Source organism: Somniosus microcephalus, unplaced genomic scaffold (genome assembly GCF_052327205.1).
Source record: "Somniosus microcephalus isolate GS21.2 unplaced genomic scaffold, FLI_Smic_1.0 unresolved_chr8, whole genome shotgun sequence".
Lineage (NCBI taxonomy): Eukaryota > Metazoa > Chordata > Chondrichthyes > Squaliformes > Somniosidae > Somniosus > Somniosus microcephalus.
This window is the reverse complement of record NW_028225186.1, coordinates 38,121,509-38,141,051: the sequence shown is the minus strand read 5'-3', so window position 1 is coordinate 38,141,051 and position 19,543 is coordinate 38,121,509. Positions and strand designations below refer to the sequence as shown.

Below are 19,543 nucleotides of genomic sequence, written 5' to 3'. Positions count from 1 at the left end.
TAGTGAGAAAGAAATCTCCAGACTGCAGGACGTTATCAATGAATTGGCCAGGTGGGCAGAAAAGTGGCAAATGCAATATATTTAACGTGGAAGTGAGAGGTAATGCATTAAGGGAGGGCTAACAGGACAAAGGAAAACACAATAAATGGTAGGATATAGAGAAGCGTAAAAAACAGAGGGACATTGGAGTGCATGTCCACAGGTCCATGAAGGTAGCAGTGCAGGTAGATAAGGTGGTCATTATTTCCGATTTTTTTTAAAAAATTCATTAATGGGATGAGGGCGTCGCTGGCTAGGCCTGCATTTAGTGCCCATCCCTAATTGCCCTTGAGAAGATGATCGTGATCCGCCTTCTTGAATCGCTGCAGTCCATATGGTGTAGGTACACCCACAATGCTGTTAGGAAGGGAGTTCCAGGATTTTGGCCCAGCGACAGTGAAGGAACGGCGATACAGTTCCAAGTCAGGATGGTGTGTGGCTTGGAGAGGCACTTGTAGGTGGTGACGTTCCCATGCATCTGCTACCCTTGTCCTTCTAAGTGGTAGAGGTCGCGCTTTGGAAGGTGCTGTTGAAGTAGCTTTGGCGAGTTGCTGCAGTGCATCTTGTAGATGGTACACACTGAAGCCACAGTGTGCCGGTGGTGGAGGGAGTGAATGTTGAACGTGGTGGATGGAGTGCCAATCAAGTGGGCTGCTTTATCTTGAATGGTGTCGCGCTTCTTGTGTGCTGTTGGAGCTGCACTCATCCAGGCAAGTGGAGAGTATTCCATCACACTCCTGACTTGTGCCTTGTCGATGGTGCAAAGGCTTTGGGGAGTCAGGAGGTGAGACACTCGCCGCAGAATTCCCAGCCTCTGGCCTGCTCTTGTAGCCACGGTATTTATATGGCTGATCCAGTTCAGTTTCTCATCAATGGTAACATCCAGGATGTTGATAATTGGGGATTCAGCGATGGTAATGCCATTGAATGTCAAGGGGAGATGGTTAGAGTCTCGCTTGTTGGACATGGTTATTGCCTGGCAATTGTGTGGTGCGAATGTTACTTGCCACTTGTCATCCCAAGTCTGAATGTTGTCCAGGTCTTGCTGCATATGGGCACGGACTGCATCAGTATCTGATGAGTCTCGAATGGTGCTGAACAGTGTGCAATCATAAGCGAACATCCCCACTTCTGACCTTATGATTGCCTGCTGAATGTTTCCAGCATTTTCTATTTTTATTATTGGTTAAAATGTCCTCGGAAATATTTTCCTTTATTAGGCGGCAGGCGGTTAAGAAGGCAAATGGTATGTTGGCCTTCATAGCGAGAGGGTTTGAGTACAGGAACAAGGATGTCTTGCTGCAGTTGTACATTGCCTTTGTGAGACCACATCTTGAGTATTGTGTGCAGTTTTGGTCGCCTTATCTGAGGAAGGATGTTCTTGCCATGGAAGGATTTCTGCAAAGATTCACCAGGCAGATAGCTGGGATGGAATGAATGATGTATGAGGAGAGATTAGGTCGATTGGGTTATACTCACTGCAGTTTAGAAGAATGAGAGGGGTTCTCATTGAAACTTATAAAATTCTGACAGGACTGGACAGACTAGATGCAGGAAGGATGTTCCCGATGGTCAGGGAGTACAGAACCAGGGGTCAAAGTCAAAGGATAAGGGGTAAGCCATTTAGGACTGAAATGAGGAGGAATTTCTTCATCCAGCGAGTGGCGAACCTGTAGAATTCTCTACCACAGAAGGCAGTTGAGGCCAATTAATTAAATATATTCAAGAAGGAGTTGGATATATTTCTTAAGGCTAAAGGGATCAACGGTTATGGGGAGAATTCAGGGACCGGGTACTGAATTTGAATGATCAGCCATGATCCCATTGAATGGCAGAGCAGGCTCGAGGGGCCGAACGGCCTACTCCTGCTCCTATCTTCTATCTTTCTATGTTTCTATTAGCCAAGGCATAGAATTCAACAACAGGGAGGTTATGGTTGAACAGTATAAAACACTAGTTAGGCCACAGCTAGAGTACTGCGGACAGCTTTGGTCACCACAGTACTGGAAAGATGTGATTGCACTCGAGAGGGTACAGAGGAGATTTACTAGGATGTTGCCAGGACTGGAAAATTTTAGCTATAAGTAAAGATTGGATAGGGTTGGGTTGTTATCTTTGGAGCAGAGGAGGTGGAGTGGAGACATAATTGAGGTGCATAAAGTTCTGAGGGGCCAAGATACAGTGGATAGGAAGGACCTATTTCCTTTAGCAGAAATGTCAATGATCTGGGGCGTAGATTTAAATTAACTGGTAAAATGATTAAAGAGGAGTTGAGAAGAACCATTTTCACACAGAGAGTGGAGCGATACTGGAAGTCACTACCGATCACATTAATAGAAAGCACTAAGGATATGTACTTGAAGTGCTGCAACCTACAGGGCTACGGACCCAGAGCTGGAAATTGGGATTAGGCAAAATATCTCTTTTTCGTCCGGCAAAGACACGATGGGTCGAATGGCCTCCTTCTCTGGCGTAAATTTCTGTATTTCTATGATCTCTGCCCTTAATCTTCAATATTCCAGGGAATACAAGCCTAGATTATGTGATCTCTGCTCATAGCCTAACCCTTGGAGCCCTGGTAACACACTCGTGAATCTGCACCACACTCCCTCCAAGGTCAATATATCCATTCTAAGGTGCAGTGCGCAGAACTGTACACAGTGGCCTAACCAGGCCTCTGCACAGCTGTCACACAACTTCCTTCCATTTATGTTGTGCAGGGCAATTGTCTAATAGTTTGCACAGGTCATTTCACTGTTGAAAGTTTGCATTTGCGCAGCTGCGATGGCCGAGTGGTTAAGGTATTGGGCTTGAAATCCAATGGGGATGCCTCGCGCAGGTTACGAACCCTGCTCGTAGCGATTCTACTGCAAATTCTTTATTTTATTTCATCGGTTCACTGTGGAGATCACTGATCAGAATTCCCTCCACTGCACGTTATTACACTGAATAACCCAAAGCTATTGTTCCAATTGGAAGCACTAATTTGTCATCAATTAGAAATTGTGGATTTGTTTGAAACTATTTGCAAAGATCAGTGAGAAATTTACGCATAAGACAACACGTAAAAATTCCATTTAATAAAGAACCCTGCAATGTTTGGAAGGAAAAGAGTGGAAACGCGGTTTGGTTTTCTAAAATTGAACATGAATTAAAAAGTATGTAAAGCGACCGCAACAGGACTCAAACCTGCAATATTCTGCTAGTATCAGAATTTACACCAAAGTCAGACGCCTTATCCATTAGGCCACGCAGCCATACAAATATATGCTAAACAAATCCTAATAATGAGTGATTAAACTCCGTCACTGTGTTCATTTCAATAACAACAAAGAATGCTGGAAACACTCAGCAGGTCAGGCAGCATCGAGTGAGGGCGAAACAGAGTTAACCTTTCAGGTCGAACCCTTCGTCAGAACTGGAAAACGTTAGGGAAGAGGGATTTTTAAGCAGGTGTGGGTGGAGGCGAGTTAAGAACAAACGGAATGTCTGTGATAGAATGGAAGGCAGGAGAGATTGACTGACAAAAGGGATGATGGTGCAAGGCTAAAGGAGAGGTAATAGGACTAGTTAACGAATAAAGGATGGCGCAAGATGAGGTGTGAATGATTATGGCAGAAACATTAACAACTGTCATGTGAGGAAACATGGGAGCAAATTAAAAAAATAAAAGAAATACAGGGGCCAATTTATAGCCTGAAATTGTTGAACTCGGTGTTTAAGTCCAGAAGGCTGTAAAGTGCCTAATAGAAAGATGAGGTGCTGTTCCTCGAGCTTACGTAGAGCTTCATTGGAACAGTGTAACAGGCCAAGGAAGGAGAGATCAGAGAGGGAGTGGAGCAGATAATTATAGTGACAGGCGACCGGAAGGTCGGGGTCACACTTGTCGACTGTTCTGCAAAGCGGTCACCCAATCTGCATTTGGTGTCACAATGTAGATTCAGCGAATACAGTAACTAAATTGTAAGAAGTACATGTAATCGCTAATTCACCTGGAAGGAGTGTTTGGTGCCCTGGGCGATGGGAAGGAAGGAGGTAAAAGGGCAGGTGTTGCATCTCCTGCACTTGCATGGAATGGTGCCGGGCAAAGGAGAAGGGGTGTTGGGGTGATAGAGGAGTGGACCAGGCTGTCATGGAGGGAACAGTCCCTTCGAAATGCTGAATGGGAGGAGGGGAAGATGTGTCTGGTGGTGGGATCATGCTGGAGGTGGTGGAAATGGCGCAGGATGATCCGTTGAATGTGGAGGCAGGTGGGGTGAAAGGTGAGGACAAGGGGGGAATCCTATTATGTTTCTGGGAGTGAGCGGAAGGGGTGAGAGCAGTAGTGTGGGAAATGGAACAGACTCGGTCGAGTGTCATGTCAACCATGGTAGAGGGGGAACCTCAGTTGAGGAAAATGGAAGACATACCGGAAGCACTGGTATGGAAGGTGGCATCATCAGAACAGATGCAACAGAGACAGAGAAACTGGGAGAATGGAATAGAATGGAATGGATAAATCCCCAGGGACTGATAATCTACATCCTAGTGTACTTAAGGAAGTGGCCCTAGAAATAGTAGATGCATTGCTGGTCATCTTCCAAAATTCGATAGACTCTGGAACAGTTCCCATGGATTGGAGGGTAGCTAATGTTACCCCACTATTCAAAAAAGGTGGTAGAGCGAAAACGGGGAATTATAGAGCAGTAAGCCTGACATCGGTAGTGGGGGAAATGCTATTTGGATGTGGTGTATTTGGACATTCAGAAGGCTTTTGAGAAGGTCCCGCACAAGACATTAGCGTGTAAAGTTAAGGCACATGGGATTGGGGGCAAGGTATTGACTTGGATAGATAACTGGTTGGCAGACAGGAAGCAAAGAGTTGGAATAAACGGGTCTTTTTCCGAGTGGCAGGCAGTGACTAGTGGGGTACCGCAGGGATCGGTGCTAGGACCCCAGTTATTCACAATTTATATTAATGATCTAGACGAGGGACCTAGATGTAATATCTCCAAGTTTGCAGATGACACAAAGCTGGGTGGGCATGTGTGCTGTGAGGAGGATGCCGAGAAAATCCAGTGTGATTTGGACAGGTTGGGTGATTGGGAGGAAGCATGTCCGATGCAGTATAATGTGGATAAATGCGAGGTTGTCCACTTTGGTGGCAAAAACAAGAAGGCAGATTATTATCTGAACGTCAATAGATTGGGAGAAGGGGAAGTGCAACTAGACCTGGGTGTCCTTGTGCACCAGTCGCTAAAGATAAGCATGCAGGTGCAGCAGGTGGTTAAGAAGGCAAATGGTATGTTGGCCTTCGTAGCGAGAGGGTTCGAGTACAGGAACAAGGATGTCTTGCTGCATTTGTACAGGGCCTTGGTGAGACCACATCTTGAGCATTGTGTGCAGTTTTGGTCACCTTATCTGAGGAAGGATGTTCTTGCCATGGAGTGAGAGCAGTGAAAATACACCAGACTGATGCCTGTGATGGCAGGAATGACGTATGAGGAGAGTTTGGATCGATTGGTCTTATACTCACTGGAGTTTAGAAGAATGAGAGGTGATCTCATTGATACTTATAAAATACTAACAGGACTAGACAGACTAGATGCAGTAAGGATGTTCCCGATGGCCGGGGATTCCAGAACCAGGGGTCACAGTCTAAGGATAAGGGGTAAGCCAGTTAGGACAGAGATGAGGAGGAATTACTTCACCCAGAGAGTGGTGAACCTGTGGAATTCTCTACCACAGAAGTCAGTGGAGGCCAATTCATTAAATATATTTAAGAAGGAGTTAGATATATTTCTTAAGGCTAAAGGGACCAAGTGATATGGGGTGAAGGCAGGGACAGGGTACTGAATTTGGATGATCAGCCATGATCTCATTGAATGGTGGAGCAGCCTCGAGGGGCTGAATGGCCTACTCCTGCTGCCATCTTCTATGTTTCTATGTTTCTATGAGTCCTTACAGCAAGCGTGGTGGGAGGAAGTGTGGTCCAGGTAGCTGTGGGAGTCAGTATGCTTATAGTGGATGTTGGTCGAAAGCCTATCCCCAGAAATGGAGACAGAAATGTCGAGGAAGGGAAGGGGAAGAGTCGGAGATGGACCATTTGAAGGTGAGGGAAGGGGGAAATTGGAAGCAAAGTGAAAGAAATTATCTAGTTCAGCGCGAGTGCAGGAAACAGCACCAATACAGTAATCGATGTACCGGAAAAAGAGGTGAGGAAGGGGTCCTGAGTAGGACTTGAACAACGAATGTTCCACATATCCTACGAAAAGGCAGGCATAGCTAGGGACCATGCAGGTACCTATAGCAACACCTTTAATTTGGAGGAAGTGAGTGGAATCAAAGGAGAAGTTGTACAATGTGAGAACAAGTTCAGCCAGGTGGATGAGGGCGGTGGTGGATGGGGACTGGTGGGGCCTTTGTTCAAGGCAGAAGTGGAGCCGCTTAAGGCCGTCCTGGTGGTGGATGGAGGTGTAGAGGGAATGGACATCCAGAGTGAAAAGGAGACGTTTGGGGCCAGGAAACTGGAAACTGTTTAAATACGGAGGGTGTTGGAAGAGTTGCGCATGTAGGTGGGAAGGGACTGGACAAGTCGAGAAAAAATAGATTGAAGATAGGAAGAAATCAGTTCTGTGGAGCAAGAACAGGCTGCAACAATTGGTCAACCAGGGCAGTCCTGTTTGTGGATCTTGGGAAGTATGTAGAAGTGGGCAGTGCGGTGTTGAGGAACTGAGAGATTGGCGGCCTTGGGGGGAAGATCTCCAGAGGAGATGAGGTCAGTGACAGTCTTGGAAACAATTGCTTGATGTTCAGTAGTGGGGTCATGGTCCAGAGGGAGGTAGGAGGAGCTGGCAGAGCGTTGCTGTTCAGCCTCCGGATGGTAGAGGACGCTTCTCCAAACAACAACAGCACCACCTTTGTCAGCAGGTTTAATGACAATGTTAGGGTTGGGTCAGAGAGAACGGAGTGCTGCAAGTTCAGAGGGAGTTAGGTTGGCGTGGGTGAGGGTAGCAGGGAACTGGAGATGGCCGATGTTATTTCAGTATCATTCTTTGCACTCCAAACCAACAGAGAGAGTAGACAATGGTAATGCAGTAGATGTAATTTATCTGGATTTTCAGAAGGCCTTCGATAATGTACCTCATAATAGACTGATGAACAAGGTCTGAGAATTCAGAGTCAGGCGAGAAGTAGTGGAATGGATTGCTGGCTGGCTTAAGGAGAGAAGGCAGAGAGTCTGAGTAACGGGTAGTTTATTCACAGTGGCAGAAGGTGGGTCGTGGTGTTCCACAAGTATCAGAGCTGGAGCCACTGCTGGTCGCAATTTATATTAACGATTTAGATTCGTAATCAGAAACACAATTTATAAATTTGCGGATGACACCAAATTGGGGGGAATAGTCAATACTGAGGAGGACTGCAACAAGTTAGAGGAGGACATTAATAAACTTGCAGAAAGGGCATAGCATTGGCAAATGAATTTGAACACAAATAAGTGTGACGTATTTCATTATGTTAGGAAGAATAGGGAGGTCACTTATTTCTTGGCGGGTGCGAGTCTAGGTGGGGTAGGGGAACAAAGGGATCTCGGAGTACAAATACACAAATCACTGAAAGTTGTTACACAGGTTAGCAAGGCCATATATAAAGCCAACTAAGCACTACGGTTTATTTCTAGAGGGATAGAATTGAAAAGTAGGGAAATTATGCTAAACCAGTACCCAACCTTGGTTAGACCAAGGGTACAGAGAAGATTTACAAGGAAGATACCAGAAATGCGAAGGTTTACATATCAGGAAAGGATTAACAGGCTGGGTCCCTTTTCTCTTGAAAAAAGAAGGCTGAGAAGTGAGCTAATCGAGATCTTTAAAATTATGAAAGGTTTTTACAGAGTGAATATAGAGAGAATGTTTCCACTTGTGGGGAAGAGCATAACTAGAGGCCATCAATATAAGATAGTCAGCAAGAAATCCAATCAGGAATTCAGCAGAAACTTCTTTACCCAGAGTGCTGAGAATGTGGAACTCGATACCACAGGGAGTGGTTGAAGCGAATATTATAGATCCAGTTAAGGGGAGGCTAGGTAAGCACATGAGGGAGAAGTGAATAGAGGGTTATGCTGATAGATTTAGATGAGGAAAGACGGGAGGAGGCTCGAGTGGAGCATAAACGGCGGCATGGACTGGTTGGACCGAACGGTCTGTTTCTGGCGGTGTGTTAATAATGAGTGATTAAACCCCGGGATTGTATTTATTTCAGTTCAATTCTTTGCACTCCAAACCAATCATCGGCTGTGAACCGTTCACTGATTGAAATACGAGAAATCCCAATGGATCTGGAATTGTTCATTTAATGTTGGAAACGCTCCGCAGGTCATAACTCAGGATTTCCAGCTTTGCTTCAAAGCATTGCAGGTCCCGTGTGAGTTTCCATCCAAACTTTTCAACAAATAACAAAATCAAGAAACTAACCACTCTACCAAAAATGTTAATGGCCCGTATGGGGATCGAACCCACGACTTTGGCGTGATTAGCATCACGCTTTAACCAACTGAGCTAACCGGCCATCAGGCTTTGCGCATGTGTATAAGCTTATATTTTCCAGACTTTAGCTGAAAATTTCCTGTATTAATCATTCAGCACACAACCTGCAGTTGTCAATCATACACTATCCGATCGGCAAATACTGTACATATGTCACTGTGTGCCACACATGATAACAGCCAACACAAGTGCCAGGCAATGGCCAGCTCCAACAAGCGAAAGTCTAACCACCGCCCCTTCACATTCAACAGCATGACCATCACCGAATCCCCCACCACCATTACCAACAACAACTTGCATTTATAAAGCACCTTTAACGTAGTAAAACGTCCCAAGGCGCTGCACAGGAGTATTTTCAGACAAAACATTTGACACCAATCCACATAAGGAGAAATTAGGGCAGGTGACCAAAAGCTTGGTCAAAGAGATAGGTTATAAGGAGCATCTTAAAGGAGGAAAGAGTGGTGGACAGGTTTAGGCAGGGAATTCCAAAGCTTAGGGCAACAGAGGGCAGAATCAGCGGAGCGCAGATATCTCAGGGGGTTGTGGGGTTGAAGGAGAGATAGGGAGGGGCGAGGCCATGGAGGGAACAGAAAAGCAAAATATTATTAAAATGGAGAGAGACTACAGAATGCTGCGGTTAAGAGGGATCTGGGTGTCCTCGTACATGAAACACAAAAAGTTAGCATGCAGTAATTAAGTAGGCAAATGGAATGTTGCCCTTTATTGCAAGGGGCATGGAGTATATAAGTCGGGAAGTCTTGCGACAACTGTACAGGTGAGACCACTCCTAGAGTACTGCATACATTATTGTTCTCCTTATTTAAGGAGGGATATACTTGCATTGGAAACAGTTCAGAGAAGGTTCTCTAGGTTGATTCCTGGAATGAAGGGATTGTCTTATGAGGAAAGGTTGAGCAGGTTGGGCCTATACTCATTGGGGGTTAGAAGAATGAGAGGTGATCTTATTGGAACATGTAAGATTCTGAGGGGGCTTGACAGGGTAAATGCTGAGAGGCTGTTTTCCCTCATGGGGGAATCTAGAATCAGGTGGCATAGTTTCAGAGTAAGGGTTTGTCTATTTAAGACGCAGATGAGGAGGAATTTCTTCTCTCAGAGGGTTGTGAATCTTTGGAATTATCTACCCCAGAGAGCTGTGGAGCCTGAATCATTGATTATATTCAAGGCTGAGATAGACAGATTGTTGAACTATCGGAGAGTCAAGGGTTATGGGGGAACAGGCAGAAAAGTGGAGTTGAGGCCAAGATCAGATCAGCCGTGAACTTATTGAATGGTGGAGCAGGCTCGAGGGGCCAAATGACCAACTCCTGCTCCTATTTCTTATGTTCTTAAGTTCTTATAAGGGCAGCAGGTGCATGGGAACACCATCACCTCCAAGTTCCCTTCCAAGTTACACACCATCCCGATGTGAAAATATATCACCATAACTTCATCGTCGCTAGGTCAAAATCCTGGAAATCCCTCCCTAACAGTACTATTGGAGTACCTTCACCACATTGACTGCAGCGGGTCAAGAGGGCTTCTCACTACCACCTTCTCAAGGGCAATTAGGGATGGGCAATTAATGCTGGCCTTGCCAGCGATGCCCAAATCCTAGGAATAAATTAAATTAAATTAAAATAGTCACGACTGTATGTGGCAGGATTGCAGAGCTTTGATCTGTTCCGTTGGTTGTTGGATCGCTTAGCTCTGTCTACACATGCTGTTTCCATAGCTTAGCATGTGTGTAGTCCTGTGTTGTAGCTTCATGAGGTTGGCACCTCATTTTAGGTACGCCTGGTGCTGCTCCTGAAATGCTCTTCGACACTCCTCATTAAACCAGGGTTGGTACCCTGTCTTGATGCTAATGGTAGTGTGAGGAATATGCCGGTCCATCAGGTTACAGATTGTGGTGGAATACAATTCCAAAACTGAGGCCCCCTCTGCCCTCTCGGGTGGACATAAACGATCCCATGGCACTATTGGAAGAAGAGCAGGGGGTGGTGAGGTTTACCCCGGTGTCCTGTAGCCAATATTTATCCGCAAAGCACCATCACTAAAACAGGTTATCCTCGATTATCACATTGTGGGAGCTTGCTGTGCACAAATTGGCTTTTTCTGTTTTTCCTATATTACAACAGTGACTACAACTACATTGCCTGTAAAGCGCTTTGAGACGTCCTCAGGTGAAAGACGCTGTAGAAATCAGAGTCTTTCTTTTACAGCCTTCGAAGTCACAGAATCACAGAAACCCCACAGTGCAGATAGAGGCCATTTCGGCCCATCGAGCCTGCACCGACACATATCCCACCCGATCCCCATAAACCCTACACCAACACATATCCCACCCTTTCCCCGTAACCCCACGTATTTAATCCCCCTAACACTAAAGGTCAATTTACCATAGCCAATCAACCTAACCCGCACATCTTTGGACTGTGGGAGGAAACCGGAGCACTGACAACTGACAAAAAACAAAAATCAACATAAATTGAATTTAACAGCAAAAGCAGTTAAAGCAGGCAAGTTAGCTCAGTAGGTTGGAGCGTCGTGTTAATTAATGCCAAGGTCGCGGGTTCGATCCCCGTATGGGCCATTTAGTTTTTGATGGTGTGGGTAGTTTCTTAATTTTGCTATTTGCGGATAAGTTTGGAGCTGCAATACTTTGAAGCAAAGCTACAAAACCTTCGTTCTGCCAAGAGCTCAAGGAACTGGAAGGTTGACCCTGTGTCTATCTGTCCACAGATGGCGCTGATCTATAAATTACTCCTACTGGTCGCGTGGCCTAATGGATAAGGCGTCAATCTTTGGTATTAATTTTGAGGTTATCAGAATATTGCAGGTTCGAGTCCTGCCACGGTCTTTTTACACACTTTTTAATTCGTGTTCAGTTTTATAAAACCAAACCGTGTTCCCACTTAGTAGCTGAAGGTGATTCCATAGCAAACACTGCAGGGCTCTTTATTAATTAGAATTATTGATGCTGCTTTGTGTGTGTATTGCTCACTAGTTCCCAACAAATCCACAATATCTAATTGATGCCGATAAATTATTAGTGTTTCAATTGGAACTTTGGGTTAATCAGTGTAATAAAGTGCAGTGGAGGGAATTCTGATCAATTTCGGGGCCAGTGATCGCCACAGGGAGCCGATGAAATAAAATAAAGAATTTGCATCAAAGTCGCTGCGAGCAGGGCTCGAACCTGCGCGGAGAAACCCCATTGGATTTCGAATCCAACGCCTTAACCACTCGGCCATCACAGCTGCACGCTCGCAGCGAGAATATGCTTCCTACTGTGAGTGAGTCAGGAACTAGCTCAGAGAAGACAGGTCATAAACACTCACCGATAAATCCAGCAGGGAATTCAGGATTAACTTCTTTGCCCAGAGAGCGCTGAGAATGTGGAAGGAGCTCCCACGAGCAGTAGTTGAGGCGAATACTACAGATGCATTTAAGAGAAAGGGAGAGAGGAATAGAAGGATATGCTGACAGGATTTTTAAAATTCGTTTATTGGATGTGGGTGCGCTGGCAAGGCCAGCATTAAATGCCCATCCCGAATTGCCCCTTGAGAAGGTGCTGGTGAGCCGCCTTCTTGAACCGCTGCAGTCCGTGTGGTGAAGGTGCTCCCACAGTGCTGTTAGGGAGGGAGTTCCAGGATTTTGACCCAGCGACGATGAAGGATCGGCAATATATTTCTAAGTCAGAATGGTGTGTGACTTGGAGGGGAACTTGGAGGTGGGGGCGTTCCCATGCGCCTGCTGCACTTGTCCTTCTAGGTGGAAGAGGTTGCGTGTTTGGCAGGTGCTGCTGAAGAAGCCTTGGTGAGTTGCTGCAGTGCATCTTGTAGATGGTACGCACTGCAGCCACGGTGCGCCGGTGGTGGAGGGAGTGAATGTTTAAGGTGGTGGATGGGGTGCCAATCAAGCAGGCTGCATTGTCCTGGATGGTGTCGAACTTCTTGAGTGTTGTTGGAGTTGCACTCATCCAGGCAAGTGGAGAGTATTCCATCAAACTTTTTACTTGTGCCTTGTAGATGGTAGAAAGGCTTTGGGGAGTCAGGAGGTGAGACACCCGACGCAGAATGCCTAGCCTCTGACCTTCTTTTGTTGTCACAGTATTTATGTTCAATGGTAACCCCCAGGATGTTGGTGGTCAGCTCCTTTGTTCATGTTGGACCAAGGTTTTAATGAAGTCGGGAGCCGAGTGCTCTTGGCAGAACCCAAACCGGGCATCAATTGGTCAGTTAGTGCCACCATACAGCACTGTGGATGACACCTTCCATCACTTTGCTGATGATTGAGAGTAGAGAGTAGACTGATGGGGCGGTAATTGGCTGGATTGGATTTTCACAGAATCACAGAAACCCCACAGTGCAGATAGAGGCCATTTCGGCCCATCGAGCCTGCACCGCCACATATCCCACCCGATCCCCGTAACCCCTACACCAACACATATCCCACCCTATCCCCGTAACCCCACGTATTTAATCCCCCTAACACTAAGGGTCAATTTATCATAGCCAATCAACCTAACCCGCACATCTTTGGACTGTGGGAGGAAACCGGAGCACCCGGAGAAAACCCACGCAAACACGGGGAGAATGTGCAAACTCCACACAGACAGTCGCCCGAGGCCGTATTCGAACCCGGGTCCCTGGCGCTGTGAGGCAACAGTGCTAACCACTATGCCACCGTGCTGCGTTGTCCTGCTTTTTGTGGACAGGACATTCCTGGGCAGTCTTCCACATTGTTGGATAGATGCCAGTGTTGTCGCTGTACTAGAACAGCTTGGCTGGAGCACAAGTCTTCAGAATGATAGCCGGGGTGTTGTCAGGGCCCAGAGCCATTGCTGTATCCAGTGTGCTCAGCCTTTTCTTGATATCACGTGGAGTGAATCGAATTGGCTGAAGACTGGCTTCTGTGATGGTGGGGACCTCAGGAGGAGGCTGATATGGATCAGGCCAGGTGGTCCGTCCAGCTTCATTTTTATTATTTTGTTTCATAGCGGTTTGTTACAACTGAGTGGCTTGCTAGGCCATTTCAGAGGGCAGTTAATAATCAACCACATTGCTATGGGACTGGAGTCACACAAAGGCCAGACCAGGTAAGGACGGCAGATTTCTTTCCCTGAAAGACATGAGTGAACCAGATGGGTTTTTACGACAATCCGATAGTTTCATGGTTACCATTACTGATTCTAGTTTTATTTGGGGGGTGAGGAGAAATAGAGAAGGAGGAAGCTCGTGTGGAGACCAGTTCGTGCAAATGCACTGTTTCTGTGGGGCAGACTCTATAATATTATGTAACACCCGTTTTAATCAGACACAGAATGATCCGGGACTGACAGCACATCCCTTTTAAACAGACACAGCATGACCAGGGACTTACAGCACATCCCTTTTAAACAGACACAGAATGATGCGGGACTGACAGCACATCCCTTTTAAGCAGACACAGAATGATCCGGGACTGACAGCACATCCCTTTTAAACAGACACAGAATGACCCGGGACTGACAGCACATCCCTTTTAAACAGACACAGAGTGATCCTGGACTGACAGTACATCTCTTTTAAACAGACACAGAATAATCCGGGACTGACAGCACATCCATTTTAAACAGACACAGAATAATCCGGGCCTGAAAGCATGTCCCTTTTAAACAGACACAGAATGATCCGGGACTGACAGCACATCCCTTTAAACAGACACAGAATAATCCGGACTGACAGAATGTCCCTTTTAAACAGACACAGAATAAATCGGGACTGACAGCATGTCCCTTTTAAACAGACACAGAATGATCTGGGACTGACAGCATGTCCCTTTTAAACAGACACAGAATGATCCGGGGCTGAAAGTAGACCCCTTTTAAACAGTCATGGAATGCTGCCTGACCTGCAGAGTGTTTCCAGCATTTCATCTGTTTATATTTCAGATTTCCAGCATCAGCACTATTTTGCTTTTGTAATAGAATTTTACGTAATTGGCTCTGTGGCGCAATGGATAGCGCATTGGACTTCTACTTATATGACAGATTAAGGCATTCAAAGGTTGTGGGTTTAGAGTCCCACCAGAGTCGGATTTTGGGTCAGGGTTCGATGGTTCCTCCACTGTCGGTACATTTTGCAGTAAATCGGTAATTCAGAGAAGGGAAACTACCGCCCGACACTTTCCCTCTGAGTACTCTCAACCCCTGAGTCAGTTACACAGAAGCAGGAGGAGGCCATTCAGTCCCATGGCCGTTTTACATAGGAACAGGAGGAGACCATTCAGTCCCATGACCCTTTTACACAGTAAAAGGAGGAGGCCATTCAGCCCCTTTAGCCTGTTATACAGGAACAGCAGGAGGCCATTCAGCCCCTCGAGCCTGTTACACAGGGACAAGAGGAGGCCTTTAACGCCTCGAGCCTGTTGCATTGGGCAGGAGGAAGCCATTCAGCGATACAAGGTCTGTACAAGAACAGTAGAACTTCATTCAGCCCCTCGAACCTGTTACATAGGATGAAGCGGAGGCAAATCAGACCCATGATCCAGTTATAAAGGAACAGGAGGAGGCAATTCAGACCCACGAGTCTCTTTCACAGGAACAGCAGGAGGCCATTCAGCCCCTCAAACCTGCCACAGATGAACAGGAGGAGGACATTCAGTCCCTCAAGCCTGCTACACTGGAACAGGAGGAGGAAATTCAGACACACGAGTCTGTTATACGGGAACAGGAGGAGGCCATTCAGCCCCTCAAGCCTGTTATACATGAACAGGAGGAGGCCATTCAGCCCCTCGAGACTGTTATACATGCACAGGAGGATTCCATTCAGCCCCTCGAGCCTGTTACACAGTAACAGGAGGAGGCCATTCAGCCCCTCAAGCCTGTTACATAGGAACAAGAGGAGGCAATTCAGACACACGAGCCTGTTATACAGGAATAGGGGGAGGCTATTCAGCCCTTCAAGCCCGTTATACATGAACAGGAGGAGGCCATTCAGCCCCTCGAGCCTGTTATACATGCACAGGAGGAGGCCATTCAGCCCCTTGAGTCTGTTATACAGGAACAGGAGGAGGCCATTCAGCCCTTCGAGTCTGTTATAAAGGAACAGGAGGAGGCCAATCAGCTCCTCGGGTATGTTACACATAAACAGGAAGAGGCCATTCAGCCCATCGAGCCTATCATACAGGAACAGGAGGAGGCCATTCAGCCCCTCGAGCCTGTTGTGCAGGAACAGGAGGAGGCTATTCAGCCTGTTATGCAGGAAAAGGAGGAAGCCACTCAGCCCCTCAAGCCTGTTACACAGGAACATCATGGGCAAGGAAACCTCCTGCTGATTACCACCTACCACCCTCCCTCAGCTGATGAATCAGTGCTCCTCCATGTTGAACACCACTTGGAAGAAGCACTGAATGCAGCAAGGGCACAGAATGTACTCTGGGTGGGGACCTCAATGCCCATCACCAAGAGTGGCTCGGTAGCAGCACTACTGACCGAGTTGTTCGAGTCCTGAAGGACATAGCTGCCAGTCTGGGCCTGCGGCAGGTGGTAAGGGAACCAACACGAGGGGAAAACCTATTTGACCTCCCCCTGACCAATCTACATGTCATAGATGCAAAACAGTTCAAAAAGTATTCATTGGCTGTAAAGCACTTTGGGATGTCCTGAGGTCGTGAAAGGCCTGTGGAAATGCAAGTCTTTCTTTTACAGCCTTCAAAGACAGTGACTTAGCGGGCAAAGACCAGAAACAGGGATGGTACTATAGATAAGCCTTAAAGATGGGCTGGTTAGCTCAGTTGGTTAGAACATGGTGTTAATAACGCCAAGGTCGCGGGTTCGACCCCCGTACGGGTCATCTATTTTTCGAGGGAAGGTTAGTTTCATAATTTTGTAATTTGTGAGCAGTTTAAAAGTTTAAAAAGTTTGGAAGCAAACTCACACGGGACCTACAAAGCTGCAAAATCTTAGTTCTACCGAGAGTTCATGGACCTGAAAGGTTAACCCTGTGTTTTTCTGTCCACAGATGTTCCCTGACCTGTGGAGTGTTTCCAACATTTAATGAACAATTTCAGATCCAGCATCTGCTGCATTTCGCTTTTTATTTTACCGCAGTGTCCTCGCTTCTATTAACAAAAGTCAAAATTAAATTGTAGCTAACGGAAAATGGGCCTGGCGGTCTCTGTGAGCGTTGGTGGTTCAGGAGTAGAATTCTTGCCTGCCATGCGGGCGGCCTGGGTTCGATTCCCGGCAAATGTAGGTTAACATTTTTAACAATTTATTTCAGAGCAAACACATCACATGAAACATTAATAATAAATTAGCTGTTCCTGCGTAACTGGATCAAGGGAATTAATGGCCTCCACCTGTTCCTGTGCAACAGGCTTGAGGGGCTGAATGTCCTCCTGTTCCATTGTAACAGGCTCGAGGGGCTGAATGGCCTCCTGTTCCATTGTAACAGGCTTGAGGGGCTGAATGGCCTCCTCCTCCTGATCCTGTGCAACATGCTCGAGGGGCTGAATGGCCTCCTCCTGTTCCTGTCTAACAGGCTCGGGGGCTGAATGGCCTCCTCCTGTGTAACAGGCTCGAGGGGCTGAATGGCCTCCTGTTCCAGTGTAACGGGCTCGAGGGACTGACTGGCCTCCTCCTGTTCCTGTTTGACAGGCTCAAGGGGCTGAATGGCCTCCTCCTGTTCCTGTTTGACAGGCTCGAGGGGCTGAATGGCCTCCTCCTGTTCCGGTTTGACAGGCTCGAGGGGCTGAGAGGCCTCCTCCAGTTCCGGTTTGACAGGCTCGAGCGGCTGAATGGCCTCCTCCTTTTTCTGTTTGACAGGCTCGAGGGGCTGAATGGCCTCCTCCTGTTCCGGTTTGACAGGCTCGAGGGGCTGAATGGACTCCTCGTGTTCCTGTTTGACAGGCTCAAGGGGCTGAATGGCCTCCTGTTCCAGTGTAACAGGCTTGAGGGGCTGAATGGCCTCCTCCTGCTCCTGTGCAACATGCTCGAGGGGCTGAATGGCCTCCTCCTGTTCCAGTTTAACAGGCTCGAGGGGCTGAATGGCCTACTCCTGTGTAACAGGCTCGAGGGGCTGAATGGCCTCCTGTTCCTGTGTAACTGGCTCAAGGGGCTGAATGGCCTCCTCCTGTTCCTGTTTGACAGGCTCGAGGGGCTGAATGGCCTCCTCCTGTTCCTGTTTGACAGGCTCGAGGGGCTGAATGGCCTCCTCCTGTTCCTGTTCGACAGGCTCGAGGGGCTGAATGGCATCCTCATGTTCCAGTTTGACAGGCTCGAGGGGCTGAATGGCCTCCTCCAGTTCCGGTTTGACAGTCTCGAGCGGCTGAATGGCCTCCTCCTGTTCCTGTTCGACAGGCTCGAGGGGCTGAATGGCCTCCTCCTGTTCCGGTTTGACAGGCTCGAGGGGCTGAATGGCCTCCTCCAGTTCCAGTTTGAAAGGCTCGAGCGGCTGAATGGCCTCCTCCTGTTCCTGTTTGACAGGCTCGAGGGGCTGAATGGCCTCCTCCTGTTCCGGTTTGACAGGCCCAAGGGGCTGAATGGCCTCCTCCTGTTCCTGTTTGACAGGCTCAAGGGGCTGAATGGCCTCCTCCTGTTCCTGTGTAACAGGCTCGAGGGACTGAATGGCCTCCTCCTGTTCCTGTTCGACAGGCTCAAGGGGCTGAATGGTCTCCTCCTGTCCCGGTTTGACAGGCTCGAGGGGCTGAATGGCCTCCTCCTGTTCCTGTGTAACAGGCTCGAGGGACTGAATGGCCTCCTCCTGTTCCTGTTCGACAGGCTCAAGGGGCTGAATGGTCTCCTCTTGTCCCGGTTTGACAGGCTCGAGGGACTGAATGGCCTCCTCCTGTTCTGGTTTGACAGGCTCAAGGGGCTGAATGGACTCCTCCTGTTCCGGTTTGACAGGCTCGAGGGGCTGAATGGTCTCCGCCAGTTCTGGTTTGACAGGCTCGAGGGGCTGAATGGCCTCCTCCTGTTCCTATTGAACCATGTTTCAGGCACTGAAGTGGCTGATATTCCGATTGTGCCCTCTGCTGTCCCGGCGCAGAAAGAAACATAGTGCCAGTGTATAAAACCGCAAGTCCTTGTACTTTCTTTCTTTCTTTGAATCTTTCTTTCATTTCTTCCTTTTCTGTGCCATATGCTCCTTAATCTATTGTTGCTTAGTGATAGATGTGTTCATATTTGCCGGTTTCAACGTGTTCATTGCTTCTGCTGATTTGAATTGTGTCGAAAAAGTGAACTGAATTTCTCCACCTGTATGAAGCATCCTTGGGTTCGAAGCTGTTTTGGTTTCAATCAAACAAACGCACAGATTTCTCGAACTCGCTGAGCCTTTCCTGGCCAGTATTTGTTTCTTGCTTCCTTGCATTTGGAAAGGCCCAGGCTTCATCCCCGGCTTGTGCTGAGGGAGCTGACCTGAGCCTGGGCAGCGGTTACAATTGGTGTCTGTGGCCCTGTGTTAGGGAGAGGGTGAATGAGCCTGGCTTCTTGTCCACTCGCCCTGCTGGCTGTGGGCAATGGCTGAGCAGAGGACCAGTTGTGATGGGTGTCAGCAGGAGGGGAGAGGTGGAGAAGGGAAGTTGTAAAGATAAAGAAAGGGGCTCCCAGCTGTGACAGCTGCTGCTGCCCACAGCAGGCAGTTTGGACAGTGGGTTACCACAGCCCATGACACACACGAGCCAATCCAGCCTCCTCGTGGACTGCCTTCACTTACACTTCTCCTTTTTAAGATGAAACTGTCATTTTATTCATGTGACGTCTAAACCACATCCCCTCTGATTGTCATTTCAAAACCATGGCACTTACAGTCTCAGCTCAACATCGGCAAACCCCAGCAGCAAGCAGGTGAGATTTACAATCTCTTAATGATCAATGATCTTTCACAGGAACGTGTCAAATCAGTGCTATTTTGTTAAAATCAACACAGGATGTCAAGGTCTTAGAGAGGGTGCAGAGGAGATTTACCAGAATGGTACCAGGGATGAGG

At 47.5% G+C, this 19,543-nt stretch overlaps 2 non-coding genes across 2 annotated transcripts; one reads left to right on the top strand and one right to left on the bottom strand.

Moving 5' to 3' along the window:
* Nucleotides 1-11,745: 11,745 nt before the first annotated feature.
* trnas-cga (transfer RNA serine (anticodon CGA)) lies at nt 11,746-11,827 on the bottom strand. The gene has a single exon. It is a non-coding gene; the product is annotated as a tRNA-Ser (tRNA).
* Nucleotides 11,828-14,552: 2,725 nt separating this feature from the next.
* trnar-ucu (transfer RNA arginine (anticodon UCU)) lies at nt 14,553-14,646 on the top strand. Its single transcript has 2 exons — nt 14,553-14,589; nt 14,610-14,646. It is a non-coding gene; the product is annotated as a tRNA-Arg (tRNA).
* The last annotated feature ends 4,897 nt before the right edge of the window (nt 14,647-19,543 follow it).